The 26,122-nt window shown below is 37.3% G+C and overlaps 1 pseudogene; it reads right to left on the bottom strand.

Moving 5' to 3' along the window:
- Nucleotides 1–24,824: 24,824 nt before the first annotated feature.
- Nucleotides 24,825–25,726, bottom strand: LOC150036866 (uncharacterized; annotated as a pseudogene).
- Nucleotides 25,727–26,122: the final 396 nt, after the last annotated feature.

The following is a 26,122-nucleotide window of genomic DNA, read 5'->3' on the forward strand; positions in this document are numbered from 1 at the left end:
TCTTTAAGAAAAAGATGAGGAAGATGAAAAGGACAAGAAAACGGCTATAAATGGTTAGTTTCCAATGGCTACAAACAATTAGTTTCCAATGGTTATAAATGGCTAGTTTCCAACGGCTATAAAGAACTGGTTTCCAACGGTCATAAATGACTAGTTTTCCTACTTTTGTTTTTGCTATAGGACTTGGCCTAAAGTCATTTCCAACAATCCCAAGTGATTAATATAGCAAAGCAACAAGAGAAAAAACTTAAAAACCTTGAAAACTTTAAAAATGTTTTTGAGCAAAGATAGAGAACAAACTTGAGCATTAATATCTTACGATTTGAATTGATGCATAGTTAAGTAGGGCAATAACTTTATTAGAGAAAGTGAGTTACCTCTTGTACTTTCAATAACTATGGTTGAGACCCCACAACATGTTTACTCCTGAAATTTCTATCGATTTCGCGATAAAAGCATATTATTTAAGGCCATGCACATAGAATCTTGGGTCAACGTGAAAGCTCTGAAAAAATACCCTTAAACTTTTTCATAGAAAGCGACCACCCTGATGGAATACACAAGCAAGCAGTGGAAGGAAACAGAATCAATAAGCACTCTAATTACATGTAATTTGAGTTCTAAAGCATGCTTTTGTAGAAGATTGAGACGGTTTCAATTTGAACATACCTTTGATGAATTTTCCCAAATTCAAGGTACTCTTTACATGAATTCAGCTCCAAATTGATAGTGAACCACCAAAAGATATTTTCTACTATTCTTAGCCTTGAATTTGATGGGTGGAACTCAGATTTTGAGTGAATTTAGTGAAGGAAGATGTGGGTTTGTGTGAGGAAGAAGATGAATACAGCTGAAAGATTTTTCAACAATCAATCCTCCCTTCATCAGTCAAATTGATCAAGTTTTTATCATCCTCAACATGCAGGCTATCTTGAAGAATGCATAATCCACCTCAACCTTGAAGCTTAAGTGGGATATATGTGTTGATTTAGAAGGACACACTTTCTACTAAAAGAAAAGTGGGGTGTTTCCATTAAATCAACTATTTTCCATTTTTTTATTTTTTTCTTTAATTAATTCAGAATTAATTTTTTAAAAAAATCTTAATTTCAATTTTTGAAATTGAAATAAAATGAAAAATTAATTTGATTTTTAATTAATTAAATTTAATTAATTTAATATCAAATATCAAATTAATCACACATCTAATTTCCAACATGAATCTTATTTGTGTAATTAATATTTAAATCAATATTTAAACACTATAAACTCTCCAATTTTGTTTTCAACAAATTAAACGTTAATTATATAAAATATAATTAAACAAATTCTAATTTGATTTTGAACTTATTCAAATTCAAACAATTTCAATTTGAACATATTCAAATTATCATTCCAAATTCACTCAATTTAATAATTCAAGGTGTTCATATTTTACGAGCCAGTAGAGAGACCATATGGACCGACAGATCATGAGCTCCAACAATTAAGACCCCTGATATTACGTCTTGTTCCTTAAGTTCCCATTAATCCTCTAATGAACAATTTTTTTATGATCCAATCACTAAATCGGATCCCTCTCGGGCCAGTGAGAGGGTGGGCCCCTTCTTCAATACCTGGATTCAGTACTTAAGAAAAGAATGTTTCTCTTATCCCTAAATCGAGTAGGCATGAATTTCGTCTTACATCCTATGTCCCAGTTATCTACCTGATCTTACCCATGAAATGGGAGACTTATTGAGTCTGCGCTATTGAGCCAACCCTCACTCATGCAAATCTAAGGATAACCCCGAATTGACAGGAGTTCATAGTTAGCTCAGGATTAAGATCAAGTTACCTAGGTCATCTAAGCGAAATAGTCAGTCTTAAACAGTAAACAACATTATATATTCAGAGTAATTTATTTCTTGGTCCGATCTTATGTAAACTCATTGCATAAGACGCCCTACTTCTCATGTCAATTCATGGATGAATTGGATCACCTCCTTTGTAGTATCTTTACAACAACTTGTAACAACTATGGAGTAGGCCGCATCCAATAGTGTTACCAGAATAAGGTACCCAACCTTAATCATATACTATAGATCGTTTTGGCTATTTACTCGAACTTGATCCATTTTTATGTCTCTACATAAAGTTCAAGTATTCATATAATAGCCATGGATCTTAGTTTATTGGATTTAGATTTTATGAATACAATTAATAGATTCAATAACAACTTTATTGAAGAAATGTTGAATAACATCTTTATTGATAATAGAATATATTTAGGACATACAACCCAACAAATACCTTCACAATCACGTTAATTGCTTCATCAAATCTATCGCAATACACCACTAAATAACTGAACTATGAAGACTTCACATCTAGTCCATACCAGGACCAACTTCATGAAGTCTGTCAAAGATAAACCACTAAAAAACTGAGTTATGAAGATTTTACAATTATTCATCAAGTTCATTCCAGGACCACCCAAAAGGAAGACTGGAATTTTTAAAGGTTTTAGTTATATACATCCAATCTATACTAGGACAACCCAAATGAAAGACTGTGGACTTCTAAGTCTATTACTCTCCCTGTTAGGCATTTAGTGAGAGGATCTGCAAAATTCCTCTCAAACCTTGCAATGAAATAATCCTCTTTCTTTAATTATTTCACAGCTCCATGCCTGAGGTGTATATGTTGAACAAAATCAGACATGAGGATTTCCATGAGCAGCGGAATGATCGTTCCAAATTCCATTCGAAATTGAACACTAACAATTACAGTCAAGAAACAGACACTTATAGGTCATGCACAATACGAAATTACAAAATGCTTTAGATAATCAAAGGACAATAAATACATACCTTTGAAGACTCATTCTTCAAACTTCCTCGATCACGAATGCTCGTTCAGTCTCTAAGACAGCAACACAAGAATGATCGAACACAACGACCGCAACATAGCACGATCAACAGCAACCACCACGTGAACACTGCAAACACATAACGAACGGACTCCAAAACCTCGAACTCAATCGAGTTGAGTGAGGACACCACCACAAAAGTTACCCTGGTATTCTCAGTATGAGAATCCAGAAATGTGGGCTCTGTGTGGACTTGGTTAGTGGAAGAGACAGGAAGAATAACAATCGTGTAGACGATTGAGCAAGTGGGAGATGAGAAGTGTCTATCATATAAACGAATGCTCAATCGTTTAGAAGAAGGCAACCTATCATATAGAAAATGCCTTACGATCGTTGAGCTACGACCAACTAAGTGAACTATCGTATAGTAACACTCCACGATCGTTTAGTCTCTCCTTCAACTATTGTTTAGTAAAACAATTTCACTTGACAACATTCCATGAGTTCTTTTTCGAGAAAAGCAACTCTACAAATTTAGGAAAACCTTTTTCCTTTTATCTCATGGTTACCATAAAACCACCAATAACCTTCCACTCAATTGATTATTAGAGAAAAAGAGATAATCCATATTAATATTATTATAAATATATATGATAACCAACTTACCATATTATATTTATAACCTATAGTTTTAATATTTCATCTCATGAAACACATGAATCATAGTTCTTTTTCTATTTTATGGTACTTAATGTAAATCACATTTACATTAATCCTCCACTTGATGTATCTCATACATCATACCGATCATATCATATATAATCGAATTTCCTCTTGTCAATTTGAATATTTCAAATCAACACCAAGAACTGATTCTAAACTTGAATCCATTGAGCTATCGAGGGGAACTTATGAACCTGTAACTTAAAGCTCCAATAGTACGTGAATAACTGTCGGGCACTCCACTAAAAACTGACAACTGCACTCTCCTTACTACAAATATATTTTGTGTCCATATCAATCAATCAACAGTGTGATAACCCTTCATAGTTCGCTCGTAAGTACAACTAGGCCAATAACCGTTATGCCCCTGTAGTTACATCTAACTTCTTAAGTACCACTGATCCCTCTAATGAATATATGTCATAGTCTTATTATGACTGAATCCTTTCTTCCAAAGAGAAGTTGTGGCTACTATGTTCAAGACCTGAAATCAGTCCGTAACGGAGCAATCTATCTACTTACCCTTGATTTGGGGAAGGAGTGAGTTCCATCTTGTGTAACTAAGTTCCCAACTCTCAAATCAAACAAATCCCAAAAAAGGTAGGCTTGTTGAGGCCACTTTCACCCATACTAATCAAAGGCTCGCCCTCAAAGGCAGGAGTTACAAAACACTCAGGATTGAGGTCATGTCACCTATGGTCGTTTAGGTGAGATGTAAGTCTTAAGTATCAACGACGTTATAAAAGAGACTATTCATCTCGTGGTCCGGTCTTATACAAACTCTTTATATAGGACACCTCCGCTCGCATGTCTCCACGTGAATGGTCAGGATTTACCATCTGTAGTAGTTCACAACACTTATAAACCTTTACGAAGTGGGTCGTATCCATAGTGTCACCAGGATTAGGTATCCCTCCTTAATCCTTATATTACAGACCTTTTTTAGGTTATCACTTAATACATGATCCACTTGTATATCTCATATACATGCTTAAGTTTACATATAATTGTTGGGATTGGTGTCCTAATTCTCCCGGAGTCTCGTTGTTTGTAATTATACAAATTGTTTTATGAATAAAATAACTATTATTTCATTCTGACATTTACTCATATCCAATAAACAAAGCTCCATGGTTATCTTATGTAAACTTAATCATGTATATGTGATATACAAGTGGATCATGCCTTAAGTGATAACCTAAATAGGTCTGTAGTATAAGGATTAAGGTGGAATACTTGATCCCGGTGACAATACGGATACGACCTACTTTGTAGAGGTTTGCAAGTGTTGTAAACTACTACAGATGGTAGATCATGACCATTCATGTAGAGATATGCGAGTGGGGGTGTCCTATACAAAGAGTTTGTATAAGATCGGACCACGAGATGACTAGACTCTGTATATAACTAAAGGAACTCTTAAATAAGAGCATCTATGAGTGCGTTCAGATCTTTCTTATTTCATTCTAACCGAATTACCACACACACATTCTAACGAACAGATATGCAATTTTACACTAATTAATGGCATGTTTTGATAAATTAAATACAATAGATTGAGTATACGCACCAGTTGAAGACTCTCTTCACTTCGAACTCGACTCAACAAAAGCAAACCTCTACGTTCTTTATCGCCCAGTAAACAGTCGACTACCAGCAGCACGATCGTCTACATGAACGGCAGCGCACGAACAAGCAAGAGCGGGGACGACACCACCACTTAGAGCCCTTGATATTCTCGAAGTGAGAATCCAAAGTGTGGTCTTTGTTGGAATTGGTAGAGGAAGAAGGAATGGGATGATTGTGTAGAACGATAAGCAAGTGGGATAAGGCTATCGTATATCGGATGCTTATCGTTTAGAGAAAACTACATGATCGTGTACGTTTTACTAAGCGATCGTTTAGAAAAGTTTAGCGATCGTTTAGAGAATTCGTGCGATCGTTTAGACGTGGGGTGTGTGATCGTTTAAGCGATAGGGCGCTATCGTATAGACTCTCAGCTAAACGATCGATACGTTTTCACACATTTTACGATTTTTTTCAAACTTTTTGCAAAAATCAAACCAATTTTCATTTTATTCTTCAGTTACAATAACCAAATAAGATTTTCCCACTAACGCATGATTGAGGAGAAGTTTTCGGCCAATTATCACATAATTAACCAATTAATTAATAAAGGAATATAATCATATTATATTTTTAACCTATAGTTTGATATCATATATCTACTATAGTAATTTCTCCCCCACTTTATATAAATCATATTTATATCTAATTTCCTCCAAAATAATGTATCTCATAATTCAGTCAATTATATCATATATAATTAACCAGTTCAAGTATATCATATATAATCGAACTCCCTCTTGTCAATTTGAACATTTCAAACTGACCTAAAAACTGACTATTGACTTTATCCAAGCTACCTAGGGGACCTTATGGACCTGTGACTCGAAGCTCCAACGGTATATGAATAGCTAACTAAACTCTCATAATTATAATAAGTTGCAATGGATAGGAGGATGTGAATCGACTTTAACATGGCAACAGGTGCAAAAGTCTCCTCATAGTCGACCCCTCTACCTGGGTATAACCATTTGCACAAGTCGAGCCTTGAAGGTCTCTACCATCCCATCAGCACCCCGTTTGCGCTTGTCGATCCATTTACAACCTATAGGTCTTGCCCCATCAGGTTGATCTACAAGATCCCATACTGAGTGAAGTATATCGACTCCATCTTGAGATCCATGGCCTTGACCCATTCATCTCGGTCAACATCCTTCATTGCCTTCTGATAAGACAACGGATCCTCAACGTTGCCATCTGCTACCATAGCAAGGATTTTCGTGAAACTCAGATAGCGAACGGGCGGGTTCGCAACCCTCCCAATACGTCGAGGTTCCCTCAACTCTTGAGGTGGAACGACCTACTAGATGAACTCCCATCAACAACTCTTGTTGATGTAGCAGGCTCTTCAACAACTCTTGTTGAAGTTTCAGTAGTTTCATTGGAAAGCTCACGCAACACTACTTTACTTTGTGGACTGTGCTCCCATATATGATCCTTCTCTAAGAAAGTAGCATTCGTGGAAATAAACACCATATTTTCCGATCGATCATAAAAAGAACCTTCTCGTGTACCTTTGGGGTAGCCTACAAAGAGGCATAACCTCGACCGTGCTTCCAACTTCTTGGGATTTTCCTCAAGCGCATGTGCAGGGCAACCCCAAATGCAGAAGTAACATAAACTAGCTTTACGCCCATTCCACAACTTTAGAGGTGTTCTTGCAAAACTCTTGGAAGAAAAACAGTTGAGTATGTATACCGTAGTCTACACTGCGAAAACTCTAAAACGAGTCTAGTAAAGAAGCGTAACTCATCATCAAACGAACCATGTCCAACAAGGTTCTATTTCTCCTCTCCACTACACCATTTTACTAAGGTGTACCCAGTGCTGAGAGTTTGAAATGATTCCATATTCTATCAAATAATCCTGGAATCCCAAGTCCAAAAATTCTCCACCTCGATCCGATCAAAGTGTTTTAATCTGTCTATCCAATGCATTTTCAACTTCAGCCTTGAACTCTTTGAAATTTTCAAAGGATTTAGACTTCCGTTGTATAAGATAAACATACCCATACCTAGAGTAATCATCAGTGAAACTGATAAAATACTCATAGTTACCTCGGGCTTGCACATTCATAGGACCACAAAGGTCAGACTGTACTAACTCGAGAGGCTCTTTGGCTCGATAACCTTTCCCAGTAAAAGGTCGTTTAGTCATCTTACCTTCAAGGCAATATTCGTACACCGGTAAAGAATTTTCTACTAAATCACTTAAAAGTCCATTATTCACCAATCTCTCAATCTTATTGAGATTGATGTGCCCTAATCGAAGATATCAAAGATGGGCATTTTCTTTTGGAGAAATACGTCGACGTTTAGTTTGAGTTACGACAGTTATAAACAATTCTGTGTTATAGAGGGAATTAATAGCTAACGGTCTTAGCACATACAAATTACTTTCCATATAAGCTGCACAAATATTAACACAATTTTTATGAATAAACGTTTTATCTACATTGAAAGAAACAATGTATTTACATTGTAACAAGCACTTTACAGAAATGAGGTTCCTCTTAAGTTTAGGAACAATATATACATCATTCAAAACTAGAAACCTATTCTGTAAAGCTAACTGGAGCCCTCCCACTGCCACAGTTGAGATGACGTGCCCGGTGCCTACTCGCATCGTCATCTCACCAGCCTCCAATTGTCGATAGGATCTAATCCCCTGAAAAGAAGAACAATCGTGATTAGTGGCGCCCAAATCAATTATCCAGGCAGAATCATCATTCTCCACTAAACAAGTTTCAAGTACAAGAAAATCATATTTACCTTTATCAGCCTTGGCGGCCTTTCTTTCCTTCAGCCAGCGAGGAGAGTTCCTCTTCTAGTGTCCATCTTGGTTGTAGTGGAAACACTTTCCTTTTTTAACCGGTGGTGGATGCCTTATTGGGGTGACAGACGGCGGGTTAGCAGGCACCTTCCCTATTCCCTTACCACCCTTCTTCTTCTTCCCGTTTGCAGAGTTAAAAGTAAAAGGTGCACACTTCGTTCCTGAGGTTGAACCTCTATGGAATGTCCTAGAAGATGAAGCAACATTTGCCTCTCCCTTTTTCCTCTCTTTACTTTTCAGTAAAGATTGGTAGGTTTACAACTTGTTAAGGAGAGTTGTAAGGTTATATTTCACTTTGTTAAGAATCACATTGCTAACAAAGTGCAGGAAGCTCTCGGGAAAAGAATGCAGGATTATGCTAACCTGGCTGCCTTCATCGATGGTAGACCCATTCTACTCTACCACATTAAAGTGGACCATCATGTTAAACACATTTTCACGAACAAAGGTGCCTTCTTCCATTTTGGAGTTGAATATATACTTAAGAGCCTCGTGCATAAGTTGTTTAAACGGTTGTCCAAACATCTCCCGCAGGGACTCCATGATCTCACACGCTGAGAACGTAGGCTCATGTTTCTTGGCCAAGACTTCAGAAAGACTTTCCAAGATATAAGCTCGGGCCTTCTTATTCGTCCATGTCCATCACATGCCTCCCGAACATGTTGAGTGGCATTGGGAGCTGGAATAGAAGGACAGGCCTCTGTAAGGGCAAATATGAGATCCTCGATGATTAGTATCGTCGTGATCATGTGTTTCCATGTTGAAAAGTTATCTCCAGTTAACATTTTGGTGCTTAGCAAAGCTAAAGTGGTTGTGGCCATTTTGAAAAGATTGTTGCTGAAAAACGAACAAAAATCTTATTAGATTTTGCTAAACCACAATTTTAACCAATTAATTTTGCAAAACAGTTTCAAGTATCCTAAGTGAAAGATTTCTATTTTGCAATGATGCCCTAGTGAGGTAGGACAAATGTCACCGGTGGGGTGATCAGATGCCCCTTCGCTGAAATGAGACATTCTCAACCATTAGGCTCCTGGAACTCAACCTAACAGCCACCATTTATTTGGTCCAGAACTACTAACCTTTAACAATTTTGCGTAAGTATGACCCCTCGTTTTCGGTGCCAAAGTCCCGCCCTAATGAGCCCACCATAGGAAGAAGCAGATTAGGACAAGAGACTAAGTAACCTTATCCTTTTACAGGAAATCAAATAAAGAAATGCGCAAAACTGCCATCCTTTAGGGGGACACTCCCAGGGTGCCTCGAGGCAATGCACACTAACTTTATTCAATCCAAAGAGGGAGACCGAGGGATATGCTGACGCACTTCCCGCTCTCACTTACTATGAACACTCTCTCCATCCACCTTGATATTGACCTACCCAAATACCATCTGTTAGGGGGACACGCCAAAAGTGCCTCGAGGCCGAGGGTAGATCTCACAGTGTGAACTATATAGGAGAAACATGAAATGTTTAAGTGAAGCATCTTATGCCTCAAGTACCTCCCATTGAATGTTCTACCTAGGGGTTCATTAACCTAGACAATCCAGTTACTGATTTTAGTCTAAGTCATCTTTTTAAGTCCGCTCATAAACAACTTTTGTCTATGAAATATGAACAAGTTCAAATAGTCAAACTTAAACACTTTAATGGACTGTCCTTAACGTGCATGCATGCATCAAATTTATCTAATTCACTTTTCCAGGTAAGTTCCCTGGTAGGGTTGTTACGTTTCCGTCAACTTAAATACCCCAGCCTAGACAAAACCCGCCTTAGACAAAAGGTCTCTTATAGATAGATTTGCTACACTTTAACCTTTTATTAGTCAATTTAATCCAATTAAACTGATCAAAAGATTAAAGTCTTAGGGTTGCTAATCATATTAGAACCGTGATCTTAGGTTTACGTTATCCAAGTTTTAAACATTTTAAAACCGTGAATTAAACCTAAGTGAGCATGCATGTCTTTCTTATTGCTTTTAGTTCTAATTTCTCTTTAACCTTTAAAAAGAAACAACTAAAATACATCGCGCACAACTAGGTGTTTATAACGCTTATAAAGTAACTTATGTATCATACTTCATGCAATGTCTGGTCATTACTATACATAACTTTTATATACGCGTAATAACCAAGCATACATGCTTTCCATACACCCTTATACTATAACAATTATAATATAAAGATGATGCATGTCAATGCTTTTTATGTATGCATAAATATAACTCTTATATTATATGATGCATGAGCATGCTCTTACATAATTAAATCATGCTTCTCTTAATTATAACATTTACAATAAAGAGACGATGCATGTTTACTATATGTGCATAGCATATGACATATAAAAACCATACATCGCATGTAATAAACCAAGGATTAATGGACCGGGATGAACCTTTACAAGAAACCGGAATAAAATAACTCTATCTATTACATTTTTCATCGAGCAAACCGGTTCACAGGCGAACCGGGTCTTAAACCACCAGGAGGTCTCCATCGTGTAGTAAACTCCAGTAGGTAGACGATCGTTTAGCGCACACTAGATGATAGGAGCATAATTAAACGATCGCATAGACGACGACGAAGCTGCGAAGCTTGATGTTTATGTAATCGCGTAGCGCAACGAAGAGTAAACGATTTACTGTGCATTATTAAGTGATCGTTTAGTTAGTTACTAAGCGATGAAGCTTGCTGACCTAAACGATCGTCTAGTGTGCTTGGGTTAAACGATACGCAACCATCTCATCGTCTACATGACCTGATACTCTGTGATCGTGTACCCAATCGTCAAAACGATACGATCAACTCTTGATCGCATACCCTATCGTTTAACAGATGCGTTCAACTAGGTAAACCATTTACCTTGCGTTACTAATTGATCGTTTAGAAGAGACGAAGCTTGCTGACCTAAACGATCGTCCAGTGCGTGTGCAGATTAAACGATCCGCGAGCATCTCATCGTCTACATAACCCGATACTCCGCGATCGGGTACCCGATCGTCAACACGAACGATCAACTCTTGATCGTATACCCCATCGTTTAACTGATGCGTTCAACAGCGATCACGTACTCCGTCGTCTTTACGATGCAATCAACAGCTATCGCGTACCACATCTTCTGCACGATGTGATCAACCCTAGATCGCCTCCTTCCTTGAAGAACCGCAACGCTTGCCCAGAACTTCTTCGAACGACTCAAAACTTCAAACAAACTTCGAATACAGTCTCGATAACGATTATTAATGCCCATAACCGCAGGGGCCTTTAGAAATAATCACAAATATAAAAGGATGTAAATCAAACCGAGCTAATCATCCTGAAAACATCCATTAATCTGCACATCCACAGCAAATTTAACCATTAAATCAGTGTAGAAATGCACCCACCAAGAACTAAATGTCATTTCGTTGTAACAGATGAATCGGAGTATCAGAACCTGACTCTGATATCAATTGAACGATCTCTTATCGAAGAGTTCCATGAGCGTGTTCGGATCGTTCTGATCTTACCGTGATTGAAATACACATTATACATTCAAAACATACAGTTATACAAACAAAAAGTAATTATCGGCATGCTAAGAACAAGATATAACAAGGGAGAGAGTGTCATACCAGTTGAAGACAATCTTCAATCTTTGGAACTTAACGTAGCGTAAGCCTCCACCCGATCGTCAATGTAGTAGCACGCACAACCGAAAACTCACGACCGCAACAAGGATGACACCACCAGAAAAGAGCCCCGGGTATTCTCGGAGTGAGAACCTAAAGCGTGGTCTTTGGTGAATTCGATAGCGGAAGGAGGAAACACGGATCGTGTAGTCGATGAGCAAGTGGGAGGGAAAAAGACGTTATCGCATAGCAACATGCATATCGTTTAGGAGAAGCTACATGATCGTGTAGGTTTTACTGAACGGTTTTTTAGGAAATGGTATACGATCATTTAACAAAATCAGCACACTATACGATCGTTTAGAGAAGCTATGCGATCATGTAAAAAATAGTGTGTAATTATTTAGGCGCGAGGTGGACGATCGTTTAGGCGGAGAGAAGTTATCGTATAGGCTCTCGAAATGCTTAAGTGATTTTTTAGGATTCTACCAACTCACGCTCACTCTTTCTTTTGGACGATCTGAACCAACTATTCAAAATGAAATAATTTCATTTTTATTTCATCGGTTACAATAACCGTTGCTGCCCCACTAACCCACGTCCAAACGTGATTTTTTGGCTTAATTATCATATAATTAACCAATTAAAATATTAATAAATATAATCATATTATATTTTTACCCTATAGTTTGATATCACATATCTACTATAGTATTTTCTCCTCTTCTTGATATAAATCATATTTATATCTAATTTCCTCCAAAATAATGTATCTCATACATTTAGCCAATTATATCATATATATAATTAACCAGTCCAATTATATCATATATAATTGAACTTTCTCTTGTCAATTTGAACATTTCAAATTAACCCAAACACTGGTTCTCGACTTTATCCAAGCTACCCAGGGGACCTAATTGACTAAACTCTTTAGCCACGAGATCCACCATCCGTTAACTGTCAGGCATTCCACTAAAGACCAACAGTTGAATTCTTTTTACCCAAGATATATTTCTGTGTCCATCAGATATAACCAATTATGAGTACAATGAGCCTTCACAGATGCTCGTAAGTACAGCTGGGCCAAATTACCATTTTGCCCCTGTAGTTACATCTCACTCTTTAAGTACCATTAATTCCTCTAATGAACAATACAACATAGTTTAACTATGTGTGAACACCACTCGGGCCAAGACATTTCCTGGTTCATGGCTTTAACCCATTCATCTTTGTCAACATCCTCCATTGCTTTCTTAAAAGACAATGGATCCTCGTCCCCAGCATTCGTAATGATGTTTTGGGCTTCAGTCAAATCCATGTAGCGATTTGGTGGGTTCATAACCCTCCCACTACGTCGAGGTAGTCTTAACTCTTGAGCTGGTTGACTAGACGTTCTGACCTCAACAACTCTTGTTGATTTGTCGGCTTGTTCAAAAACTCTTGTTGAACCCTCAATAGTCTCAGTCTCACTAGAGATCTCACACAAAACGAGCTTACTCCATGGCTTATGATCCCTCGCGTGGTCTTCTTCCAAAAAGATAACATTTGAAGAAACAAACACTTTGTTCTCACTCAGATCATAGAAATATCCACGTATCGTTTCCTTGGGGTAGCCTACAAAGAGGCAAACCTTCGAACGTGGTTCCAACTTCTTTGGGTTAATGACTAGCACATGTGCCGGACAGCCCCAAATTCTGAAGTGGCGTAAAATACCTTTACGAGCTCTTTATAACTCAAAAGGTGTTTCAGAAACACTTTTCGAGGGAATGTTATGCAGGATATAACATGCAGTCTCCACTGCAAAACCCCAAAACGAGTCTGGAAGATGAGCATAACTCATCATAGACCGAACTATGTCCAACAAGGTTTTGTTTCTCCTTTCTGATACACCATTTTGTTGAGGTGTACCAGGGGCTGAGAGTTGGGACGCAATCCCATGTTCTATCATATAGTTATGGAATTGGATGTCCATATACTCTCCACCACGATTAGATCGTAGTATATTTATCTTCTTACCTAACAAGTTTTCAATTTCAGCCTTATACTCCTTGAACTCGTCAAGGGCTTCAGACTTACATTGCATTAGGTAGAGATACCCAAACTTTGAATAATCATCTATGAAAGAGATGAAATATTCATACCCACCTCGAGCTTTAACATTCATCGGACCACATAGGTCTGAATGTACAAGCTCCAAGGCTTCCTTGGCTTTGTAACCTTTTCCAATAAAAGGTTGTTTGGTCATGTTGCCTTCGAGGCACGATTCACATACCGGCAATAAGTTTTCTTCTAAACTCTTTAAAAGTCCATTTTTCACTAACTTCTCAATCCTATTGAGGTTGGTGTGACCTAACCTCAGATGCCAAAGATGGTCGTTTTCCTTAGGAGAAACCTTTGGTCTTTTAGCTATTGTTGCGGTACTGAACATTTCGGTGTTAAACAAGGCTTTTATGACTAACGGCCTTAGTACATATAAGTTATTTTCCATTTAACCATAACCAATCTCCATTCCATTCTTAAAAATAAACATTGTATTCTCAGAAAAGGAGACGGTATAGCCTTGTTCAATGAGAAAAGAAACCGAGATTAAGTTCTTTTTAATATGAAGAACTACAAAAACATTATCCAGTAAGAAATAACATTTCTTGTCAACAAATAACTTCAGCCTGCCTACAACAACAGCTGAAACAACCTCACCAGTACCAACTCAAAGAGCCATCTCTCCCTGTGGCAACGTTTGCTAGGAACTGAATCCTTGGTAAGAGAAATTAACATGATTGGTAGCACCTGAATCAAGGATCCAAGCAGAATCATCATTCTTTACCAAACACGTCTCCAAGACCAATAAATCAGATTTACTATTTTATCTACTCTTGTGGAGAGTAGTGGGATCGAGGTCGTTTGCCACGAAAGACGTTTCACGCGATTCTTTCCACTGTAAGTAATCGGTCATTTTAAAAGCTTTAAATGAAAATACTAACGAGTTGCTAAAAAGAAAAACACATTGACCTACGTTAGGTTTTAAGCAAATACCCATTGTAAAACAAAAACACCATCCAATAAGGTTTTAACAAAACTAATATGAACCCCGTGTGACATCTAGTTTCGTAATGACGCTTCAAAGGTTTAGGACAAAAGCCGCCGAATGGAGGTCAATTATCCCTCCTCTGAATTGAGAAGTTCTCAACCAGTCATTAATACTAGAACAACTCTTGCTCCTATAATGACTAGCCATCATTGATTTAGCCAAGAGATCATTAACTTACTTAACAATCTCCCGTAAGTGTGACCCGCCATTTTAGGCCCTAGGGAAAAAAATCCAATTGGGGCTAAACCTAAAGCGACCCTATCTATTTTTGGAGTTCACCTTGATCTTGACCAACTGCACATAAACCATCTGAAGGGGGATGCTCCCAGGGTGCCACAAGGGAGTACAAAATGATCTCATGGTGTGAACCAATGACAGAGACCGTAGGACATTTTGACACACACCCTTCACCCACTTACTACTCTTTGTCCATGTTGATATTGACTCATGCAAACACCATCCGAAGAGGGATGCTCCCAGGGCACCATGAGGCCAAGCATGAATATCACGGTGTAAATATTCAGGGAGAAACGTGAGTGGAATCATAGACATATTAGATACGCCTTCTCCTCTCACTGAGTATTTTATAACCTAGGGTTTAGCTTACTTAGAAAAAACATGACTAAGGATTTTAACTAAGTGACTTTTAGGTTTGCCCAAGAGTAACTTTTACCTTTGATAGTTAAACAACTTTTGATCATCATCCATTGAACTCTTTAACGGAGTCATTGACCAAATTATCGAATGCTTGTTGAAAATCTATCTAATTCACCTTTCCAGGTAGGTTCCCCGGTAGAGGTATCCGTCAACTTAAGAACCCCAGCCTAGCCAGAACCTGCCTTAGACAAAAGGTCTCTTATAGATAGGTTTACAACAAATTTAATCTTTTATTCCAACCAATTTAATCCTATTAACCCGATTTTAAAAGATTAATCTAGGTATCTAAACTCTTTAGAACCATTTGAACTTAGATCTATCTCAATCCAATCTTTAAAACCCTTTCAAAAAACTTGAGTTTATCCTAAGTCCACACGAAACTCTTTCTATTAATTTTAGGTATGATTTCCTTTATAACACTTATAAACGGAAACCACCAATGCTAAGCTAACACATGCAAGACATTCATAACGCTTATAAACAACCAAAGTGTCATGCTCAATGCATTTTCCATTCATTGCTACTTCTTTTATATAACACTTATACAAAATAACAATGAAACAAGCAAAACATGCTTCCATTTACCCTTAGACTAAAGCACTTATAATAAAAGGATGATGCATGATAATGCTCACTGCATGCAAAATATAACTCTTATATTTCATGATGCATGCACATGCTTTCAAGTAATTTTTCCATGCTCGATTATAACATTTATAATACATGATGCATGAATAATTGCACAACCTAATGTGAGTTTTAAACGATATGTAAAAAACTTTGGCATATAAGCATCATACATTCCAGTATAATAAATAAAGTAGATGAACTGGGTAAAATTGCCTTAAAAACACAAAATTAAAGCTAACTATTACAAATCAAGGAGTCTTTGGTTCAAATAGTCGAACCGGGTCTTGAACCACTCGGGAAAAGCATCGCGTCTCCAACCATCGTGTACTAAACTCCTCGCAATTATCTACACGATAAAACAAACACTTTGCTCTATCGCTTACCAACGCTCCCAGAACTAAACGATCGTTGAGCAATTACTACACGATCGTGTACCTTTTACTAAGCGATGAAGCTTGAGGTACACGATCGCTTAGCGTGCTTCGCACAACGCCCGCCTTCTGCAATCGTCTAAACGACTACGATGTCATAAAGCACCATCGTCTAAACAATCGCTTAGCTAGCACCTTCGTATCGTATACATGCAATCGTGTAGGTAGTAACTAAGAGATGAGGCTTGCTAACTACACGATCATCTAGCGCACGCGTTTTACTAAACGATGAGCATCACATGCTCCCACGACGATCGTCTACCTTCAGCGCCTACGCGATTGGGCAACCAACGCTACGCGATAGAGTAAACAATTTACCCCATCGCTTAGCATTAGCTAAACGATTGTTTAGTAAATACTACACAGTCGTTTAGAAAAATACAAACGATCGCTTAGTTAAATCCCAACGATCATTTACCTGAGGCTACACGATACCACTAGCGCTTGGTCTTCTTCTTCGTTGAGAACCGCATCTCCACGCTTCAAAACTTCATCACGAACGACTCGACTAACTCAAACTCTTTGAATTACAGATTTGATTGCAAAGTTAATTATGCCTAAAAAAACACAGGGGCCCTTACAATTAACACTTTGTAATTACATAAAGCTTTAACTAAAGGCAGTTAAACTCGAAACATTCATCAACTCCATCCACAAATGCACTTAACGATTAAACACAAATGCAGAAACCCACCATGACTATCAAATGAAGTTCAAAACAGAGTTGTAATTTGGAATATCAGAACAACCTGGCTCTAATACTAATTGAAAGAAATCGAACATGAGGATTTCCACGAGCAACATAATAGATCATTCCAAATTACAATCATGTATGAACATTACAAATTACAGACATACACAAAAACAAATGGTTATGCATTCATTACAGAAATTACAACATGATACAACAAGAAATCAAGGAGAAAACTCTACGCACGTTTGTAGACTCGTCTCCACGCTCCTTGATCACGAACGCTCGAACACAACAACCTCGAATGCTCAAACAACACGACCGCTACACAGCACGAACACTATACACTCTTCCTCTACGATCACCTCGGTCACGAACTCCTCAACAACACGAACAACCTCCACAAAACCTTGACGGTGTCGAGTTGAGTATGACACCACCAAGAAGGCTACCTTGGTATTCTTGGTGTGAGACTCCAGAGGGTGGACTCTGTATGGACTTGGTATGAGGCAGATGAAGAAGGATACAACAATCGTGTAAACGATTGAGCAAGTGGGAGAAGACTGGACCTATAGTATAGGTCGACGGCCAATTGTTTAGTAAAAGCTAAGCAATCGTCTAGCAAAAACTAAGTGATCGTTTAGCTCATCGCTTAGTTCTGTGTCTGTCGCTTACAAAACACTACACGATCGTCTAGCTCACTCAAGCTATCATTTAGTAAATCGTATTTACTTGACAACTTCTTTTCCGAGAGATAATTCACAAATTCAACATTTGCTAAACTTACTAAAATTAGGAAAACCATTTTCCTTTTATCTCACGATTACCATGAACTACCAATAACCTCCCACTCAATTGGTTATTAGAGAAAAAGATTTAATTATCCAATAATTATTATTATTATAAATATAAATGACAACCAACTTATCATACTATATTTGTAACTTATAGTTTTAATATTTCATCTCATGAAACATATAAACCATAGTTTTTTTTCTATTCCATGGCACTTAATGCAAATCTCATTTACATTAATCCTCCACTAGATGTATCTCATACATTATACCGATCATATCATATATAATCAAAATACCTTTTGTCAATTTGAACATTTCAAATCAACACCAAAAACTGATCCTCAACTGAATCCATTGAGCTACCAAGGGGACCTTATGGACCTATAGCTTGAAGCTTCAACGGTATGTGAATAACTGACTAAACTCTTTAGGGATCCACCATTCGTTAACTGCCAGGCACTCCACTAAAGACCGACAACTAAACTCTCCTTACCACAGATATATTATGTGTCCATCTTAACCAATCAGCAGTGCAACAACCCTTCATAGATCCCTCGTAAGTACAGCTAAGCCAATAACCGTTATGCCTCTATAGTTACATCTAACTTCTTAAGTACCACTGATCCCTCCAATGAACAAAAGTCATAGCCCTACTATGACTGAGTCATCTCTTCCAAAGAGAAGTTGTGGCCACTATGTTCAAACCCTGGAATCAGCCCTTAAGGGAGCAATTTCTCTACTTATCCCTGCTTTGGGAAAGGAGTGAATTCCATCTTGTGGATTGGGTTCCCAACTCTCAGATCAGACAAGTCCCAAAAAGGTAGACATGTTGAGTTGGAAATCTGGCCACTCTCACCCATACTAATCAAAAGATCGCCCTCAAAGACATGAGTTCTCAGAACATTCAAGATTAAGATCGTGTCACCTATGGTCATTTAGGTGAGATGCAAGTCTCTAGTATCAACGGCGTTATATACAGAGTCTAGTCATTTCATAGTCCAAGTCTTATACAAACTCTTTGTATAGGATACCCTCGCTCGCACGTCTCCACATGAATGGTCAGGATCTACCATCTGTAATAGTTAACAACAGTTGCAAACCTCTACAAAGTGGGCAGTATCCGTAGTGTCACCAGGATCAGGATCCCACCTTAATCCTTATATTACAAACCTATTTAGCTTATCATTTAAGGCATGATCCAGTTGTATATCACATATACATGCTTTAGTTCACATAAGATAACCATGGAGCTTTGTTTATTGGATATGAGTAAATGTCATTATGAAATAACATTTATTTTATTCTTCAAACAATGTGTATCTTTACAAACAACGGGACTCTGGGAGAATTAGGACACTAATCCCAACACATAGTCGGAATGATTCAAATGTTTATATCTCTTTATGACTCTTTCTGTAAATGTCTTGTTTTCTATTAGCATCGCTCTTGCTAATCTCGCTATTTAGCAACGTTAGATAACGTTTTATAACTCTTTATGACTCTTTCTTTAAATGTCTCGCTCTCTCTTAGTATCCCTCTCGTTATCCTCACTCTCTAATAATACTACTTAACATGTTTATATCTCTTTATGACTCGTTCTGTAAATGTCTCGCTAATCTTGTTCTCGTAATGTTACTTAACATGTTTATATCTCTTATGACTTGTTATGTAAATGTCTCGCTATCTATGGTAACGTTACTTAACATGTTTATATCTCTTTATGTCTTGTTCTGTAAATGTCTTACTCTCTCTTAGTGTTGCTCTCGTTAATCTCGCTCTCTCTAGTAACGTTACTTAACATATTTATATCTCTTTATGACGTGTTTTGTAAATGCCTCACTCTCTCTTAATGTCATTCTCACTAGTAACGTTACTTATCATGTTTATATCTCTTTATGACTTGTTCTGTAAATGTCTCCCCCTCCCTTATTGTCGCTCTCACTAATCTCGCTCTCTCTAGTAACGTTACTTAACATGTTTATATCTCTTTATCATCATTTCTGTAAATGTCTTGCTCTTCCTTAGTGTCGCTCTCGCTAATCTCGCTCTCTCTTACTCAACATGTCAGTAAAACTACACTGACAAAAAATCGAGTATCGTCTTTCGAACATGTGACAACCTTTCCTTTAACAAAGAAGCTAATTGAGTCCGCTCTCTACTTCTTCACTTCCCTCAACAACATATGGTGGATACGTGGGCCGTTGAATATGAGGTCAGTGTCTAAAAATCGCCCAAAAACTGTTCCCTTGAGCATTTCTAACTGCCCTTTGGTAAGCTTCTTCTTCACTATTTTGTTGGCATTCGCAATGTAGGCCAGACTCATTACTTGCTCGAGAAACCTATCAACTTCATGTATTTTCAAAGCTTTTGACATCTTAAATTACTCCTACATGATATGAACATTCAATCTATCAGTTAACAGGTTCTAAAAAAAAAAACCCCCAGTAACAATACATATTGTTAAAGTCTCGCTATAATTACTCTTGCTTGTCTCGCTCTCACCTATGATTCTCTCGTCGATCTCACTCTAGCTTGTCTCACTCTCACATATATCGCTCTTGCCCATCTCGCTCGCACTGATCTAGCTCTCCCTAGTGTCCATCTCACTGATCTCACTCTCGCAAAACTTGCTCTCACCTTATCTGGCTCTAACTATATCTTCTTTGTCCTCAACCCACACAGAACACATTGAAACCCAAAACAAAAACAGATGTAATCGATTACTAAACCCCGAAACCCACAGAATGTGCCAACCGATTCAACCCAACAAAATCTAAACAGACACAATACAACATGCATGACAAAGATTAAATTCACTTGTCCAAGAACTTCGATTGCGATAATAGATGGACGATAATTTTGCAAAGCGAGATCTGTTAGCATAAATACTCTATATCTATATTGAATAGATAAACCCTAGAATCATTCATGTCAAATTGTCAAGAATATATACATACCAGATTCCATTGAAAGATTTATGATGACTCTAAAGTGGTGGCTATTATCTTCCTCAACCAAAGCTCCAAATGCCCTAAGTGGGATCTCTCTTTAGATGGGATTCAAGAAAGACTGAGTGCTTATTGTTTTGGTATTTTGGGGACCATAGCCTAAGGTCTCTTTATATACTAGTTCAATTAGGGTTCTCATTAAACCCTAATTAATTAGGAATGAGCTTCTACCCATTAAGTCCATACTCAATTAGGAATCTAGGGCTTTAATTAATTAGATCACATAATTGGGCCCAATCTAATAAAATAACCCAATGTGATAAATTATTAATCCACATACATAGCCCATACTTTAATTAAACATATTATTATTTAAATATGTCTAATAATCTCCCACTTGGGCTATGTCTATGTACCTAACATAATTAAATCACATAAACCTTAAGTGCGCATAAACAGGTTATTTCAATAATAGAATTCCCTTTTAGTTTAATCTGGTCCATCTCCTGTATTAGCACGGAATCAAGGCGACTTTTGTCACTACCCTTGTAATTAAACCTTCCTTGATCACCAATTCCAATACATTCAATGACATAGATCAAGTATGGATGGATAGCATGGAAACTGCATGCAAAGTGATCTAGATCATGCCTGTTTCCAACTGGTCCAAATTCCTTAATGAGATCATTCTAAAAAACTTTATGCTAAACTGCATGCATGATAAACAAGTTCAGATAATAAAATATAAACCATCAACTTTATTCTATATAAAAAATAAACAAAATAAGGTCAAAGAAATCCTCAATAACAAACTTCCACTAAACCATGGAATCAGAAAAGTGACTAACACCCATGTGAGCAACATGCTCATGAAAAACTTTAGGTGGTAAACCTTTAGTCAATGGATCTGCCACCATAGAGTTTGTTCCTATGTGTTCTATCGAAATTTGACCATTTTGAACTCTTTCTTTAACAACCAGAAACTTCATGTCTACATGCTTTGACTTCGTATTGCTTCTGTTGTTGTTGGAATACATCACAGCCGGCTTATTGTCACAAAATAATTTTAGTGGTCTTTCTATGCCAACCACTATTCGTAGCCCAGTGACAAAATTTCGCAACCATATTCCATGATCGAATGCCTCATAACATGCTATAAACTCTGTAGCCATGGTAGAAGAAGCCATAAGTGTTTGTTTAATACTTTTCCAGGATACAGCTCCTCCAACCAACATGAAGATATAGCCTGAAGTGGATTGCAAAGTGTCTTGACATCTAGCATAATCAGAACCAGAATACCCAATGATCTCCAAAACTTTTGATCTTTGATAAGTGAGCATATAATCTTTTGTTCTCTATAAATACCTCATAACCCGTTTGGCTGCTTTCCAATGATCCATCCTTGGGTTACTCAAATATCTGCCTAACACTTTAACTATAAATGCAATATCTGGACCCGTACATACCTGGGCATACATTAGACTTCCAATGGCCAATGCATAGGGAACCTTCTGCATCTCCTTAGTCTTGAGTGTGGTCTTGGGGCATTGACCATTGACCTAAATGAAATTTATCACCTTTAGCGATCAGGGTATCTCCTGGCGCACAATCTTTCATGCCAAATCTACTCAAGATCTTTTCAATGTAGTTCTTTTGTTACAATCTCAAAATACCTTGAGAACGATCTCGTAGTATTTCAATTCTTAATACAAAAGAAGCATCACCAAGATCCTTCATCTCAAAATTTCTTTTGAGAAATCTCTTAGTGTCATGCAATAAACCTACATCATTACTAACTATGAGTATGTCATCGACATATAACACCAGAAAGATTGATTTACTCCCACTGAACTTGTGATATACACAATCTTCCACAATGTTCACCTTAAAACCAAATGAGGTTATCACTTCATGGAATTTGTGATACCATTGACGAGAGGCTTGCTTGAGACCGTAGATGGATTTCTTTAATTTGCATACCATAGACTTTGAATTACCAGACACAAAGTTTTCTGGTTGCACCATATAAATCGTCTCATCAATGTTCCCATTGAGAAACGTGGTTTTTACATCCTCTGGTGTAGCTCTAAATCAAAGTGAGCTACTAGTGCCATGATTACCCTAAAAGAGTCTTTCGATGAAACCGGAGAGAAAGTCTCTTTGTAATCAATGCCTTCCTTTTGAGTAAAACCCTTTGCAACAAAACGAGCCTTATATCTTTCGATATTGCCATGTGAATCCCTTTTGGTTTTAAATATTCATTTACAACCTATGGGTTTCACTCCTGATGGCAGTTCGACAAGTTCCCAAACGTCATTGTCTTTCATGGATTTTATTTCCTCTTCCATAGCACTTATCCACTTTTGAGAGTTAGAACTTTGTAAAGCTTGTTGGAAGTTGATTGGATCATCTTCCATTACGCCTACATCATCCTGTTGTTCTTGAAGAAACACAATATAATCATCTAAAATTACACTTCTTCTCTCTTTAGTAGATCTTCTTAATGGCATTTCTTGAGGTTATTGAGTTTGAACTTCAGGTTCAACAACGGGGACTTCAATGTTGTCTTGTTCTATAATTGGTTCGACAATGAAGTCAAGAATTGAAGCCTGAACAACATTTATAATCACTTGAGGAAAAGAAACCAATTCCTCTTCAAAGACAACTTTCCTTATATTATCTTCCCCCCCCACCCCCCCCTCCCCCAAACTCAACATCCTCAAGGAATCTAGCATTTTCTGTCTCAAACAATGATCTAGAAGTGGGAGCATAAAACTTGAAACCTCAAGAGTGCTCAGAATACCCAACAAAATAGCAGCTAATAGTTCTTGAGTCTAATTTTCTTTCATTAGGCCTATAAGGTCTAGCCTCAGCTGGACAACCCCAGATGTGAAGATGCCTAATACTAGGCTTCTTTCCTGTCCATAGCTCATAAGGGGTTTTAACTATTGCTTTACTAGGTACCCTATTAAGGATATATACTCAGTCTTTAGTGCCTCACACCAGAGGGATTCTGGTAGAGAAGAATGACTAATCATACTTCTTACCATATCCTTAAGTTTTCTATTTTGCCTCTCCGCTACACCATTCATGCTGAGTTTGCCCGGCATAGTGTATTGCGGGACGATTCCACATTCCTCTAGGTATTTGGCAAAGGGCCCTGAACGTTGTTCACCTGATCCATCATATCTACCGTAATATTCACCACCACGATCAGATTTGACAACCTTAATTTTCTTTCCAAGTTGAAGTTCGACTTCAGCTTTGAAAGACTTGAAAACGTCTAAGGATTTAGACTTCTCATGAATTAAATATAGGTATCCATATCTTGAATAGTCGTCTATGAACGTAATAAAATATTGTTGTCCATTCCAGGAGGCCGTAGGGAATAGACCACAAATGTCTGTATGTATTAGTTCTAAGACGTCTGAGCATCTGTTGGCACCTAATTTTCTTATGTTTGTCTGTTTTCCCTTAATACATTTCACACAAACGTTGAAGTTACTTAAATCAAGGGAATCAAGAATTCCATCTGACACAAGTCTCTGAATTCTCTGTTTAGAGATGTGACCTAAACGCTTGTGCCATAACATAGCGGAATTCTCATTTAATTTACGCTTTGTACCACATGAATTAGATAACAAGATCTTGTTAAATGAAGCAAAAGAATCAAGCATATATAGATTATCAATTAAAGAACCGGTACCAATAAGCTTAGAATCTTGAAAAAGACTAACTTTATTATTTTCAAAAGAACAAGAAAAACCAAATTTGTCCAAACTGAAAATAGAAACTAAATTTCGTCTAAATGATGGTACAACAAAAGTCTCATTCAGATCCAAATAACAACCATTTTTTAAAAGTAGTCTAAAATTTCCAATAGCTTCAACTGGAACTGCTTTGCCATCGCCCACATAGATGAATCTTTCATCATCACTTGGCGGCCGGCTCCACAGGCAACCCTGCATTGATATACTTATGTGAGTAATAGCACCAGAATCTACCCACTAAGTATCTGTAGGTACAAAAGCTAAATTAATTTCAGAACAAACCAAAGTAAGAAGTTTACCTTTCTTTACACGCCACTTGGCGTATTTGAGACAATCTTTTTTGAAGTGATCTTTCCTTTTGCATAAAAAACAAGGATTTTCAGTAGCTTGTTTCTTATTTTTATTCTGCTGAGATGTCCTTTCTGCAGCATCCACAATTTTCCTTTTCTTCTTATTACGAGAGCATGTTGCCAAATGAGTACTTTCTGTCCTCTCTCTTTTAATCCTATCTTTTTCTTGCACACATTGTGAGATAAGCTCATTAATATTCCATTTATCCTTCTAAGTATTATAGCTTATCTTAAACTGAGTGAATTGTGCAAGAAGAGAGATTAGTACCAGATGCACGAGTAAATTTTCATTTATCTTAATATAAAGTGCCTTTAATTTACCTACGAGATTGAACATTTCCATAATGTACTCCCTTATGTTTCCATTGCCCTTATACCTCATAGAAGTTAAAGAAGTCAAAAGATTACTTGCTTCCCCTTTCTCATTTTTAGTAAAATATTTCTCAATTTGAGCAAGAAACTTATTAGCATTTTCACTTTCTGTGATAGAGCCCCGAAAAAATTCCGAAATGGAGTGCCTAATGATCATCAGACACATGCGATTTGACCGTTCTCACTTCTCTATATTAGCCGTATTTGGCTGTTCTTCAGTAGAAGTAGGTTTATCGGTCCTTGATGCAAGGTCCAAATCCATACACCCGAGAAGTATCTCTAAGCTTTCCTTCCAAATCTTAAAGTTTGATCCATTCAACTTAGGGATTGAACTCAGATTTCCAGATATTTGAGTAAGACCAATTGAAACAATAAACAACAAAACATATGCTCACAATTAAAATATAACAAAATAATTTCACATATGTGGTGGGCCCCTTTAATAAGATACCTAACACAACATTGATGTCCAGCCTTTGGGCAAAAACACCAACTGTAAATGGTACTGTCAACGTAGTGATCAAAGTACTAACAATTAACTCTGTCAAAAAATATCCTTTCTTTGGACCGACTATTTTTCACATGAGCAATCCTTATATTGTCATATACTATTGCCACATGCATACTCACAATTTGGCCAAATAATTATCTTTCTTTGGGCCGATAATTATCCGCATAAATTTATGAATATGCACATCTTATATTTTAGAATTAAATTAATTTAGATAACAGAGGCTAT

The sequence above is a fragment of the Benincasa hispida genome, chromosome 4 (genome assembly GCF_027475165.1).
Source record: "Benincasa hispida cultivar pf3 chromosome 4, pf3_genome.v1.1, whole genome shotgun sequence".
Lineage (NCBI taxonomy): Eukaryota > Viridiplantae > Streptophyta > Magnoliopsida > Cucurbitales > Cucurbitaceae > Benincasa > Benincasa hispida.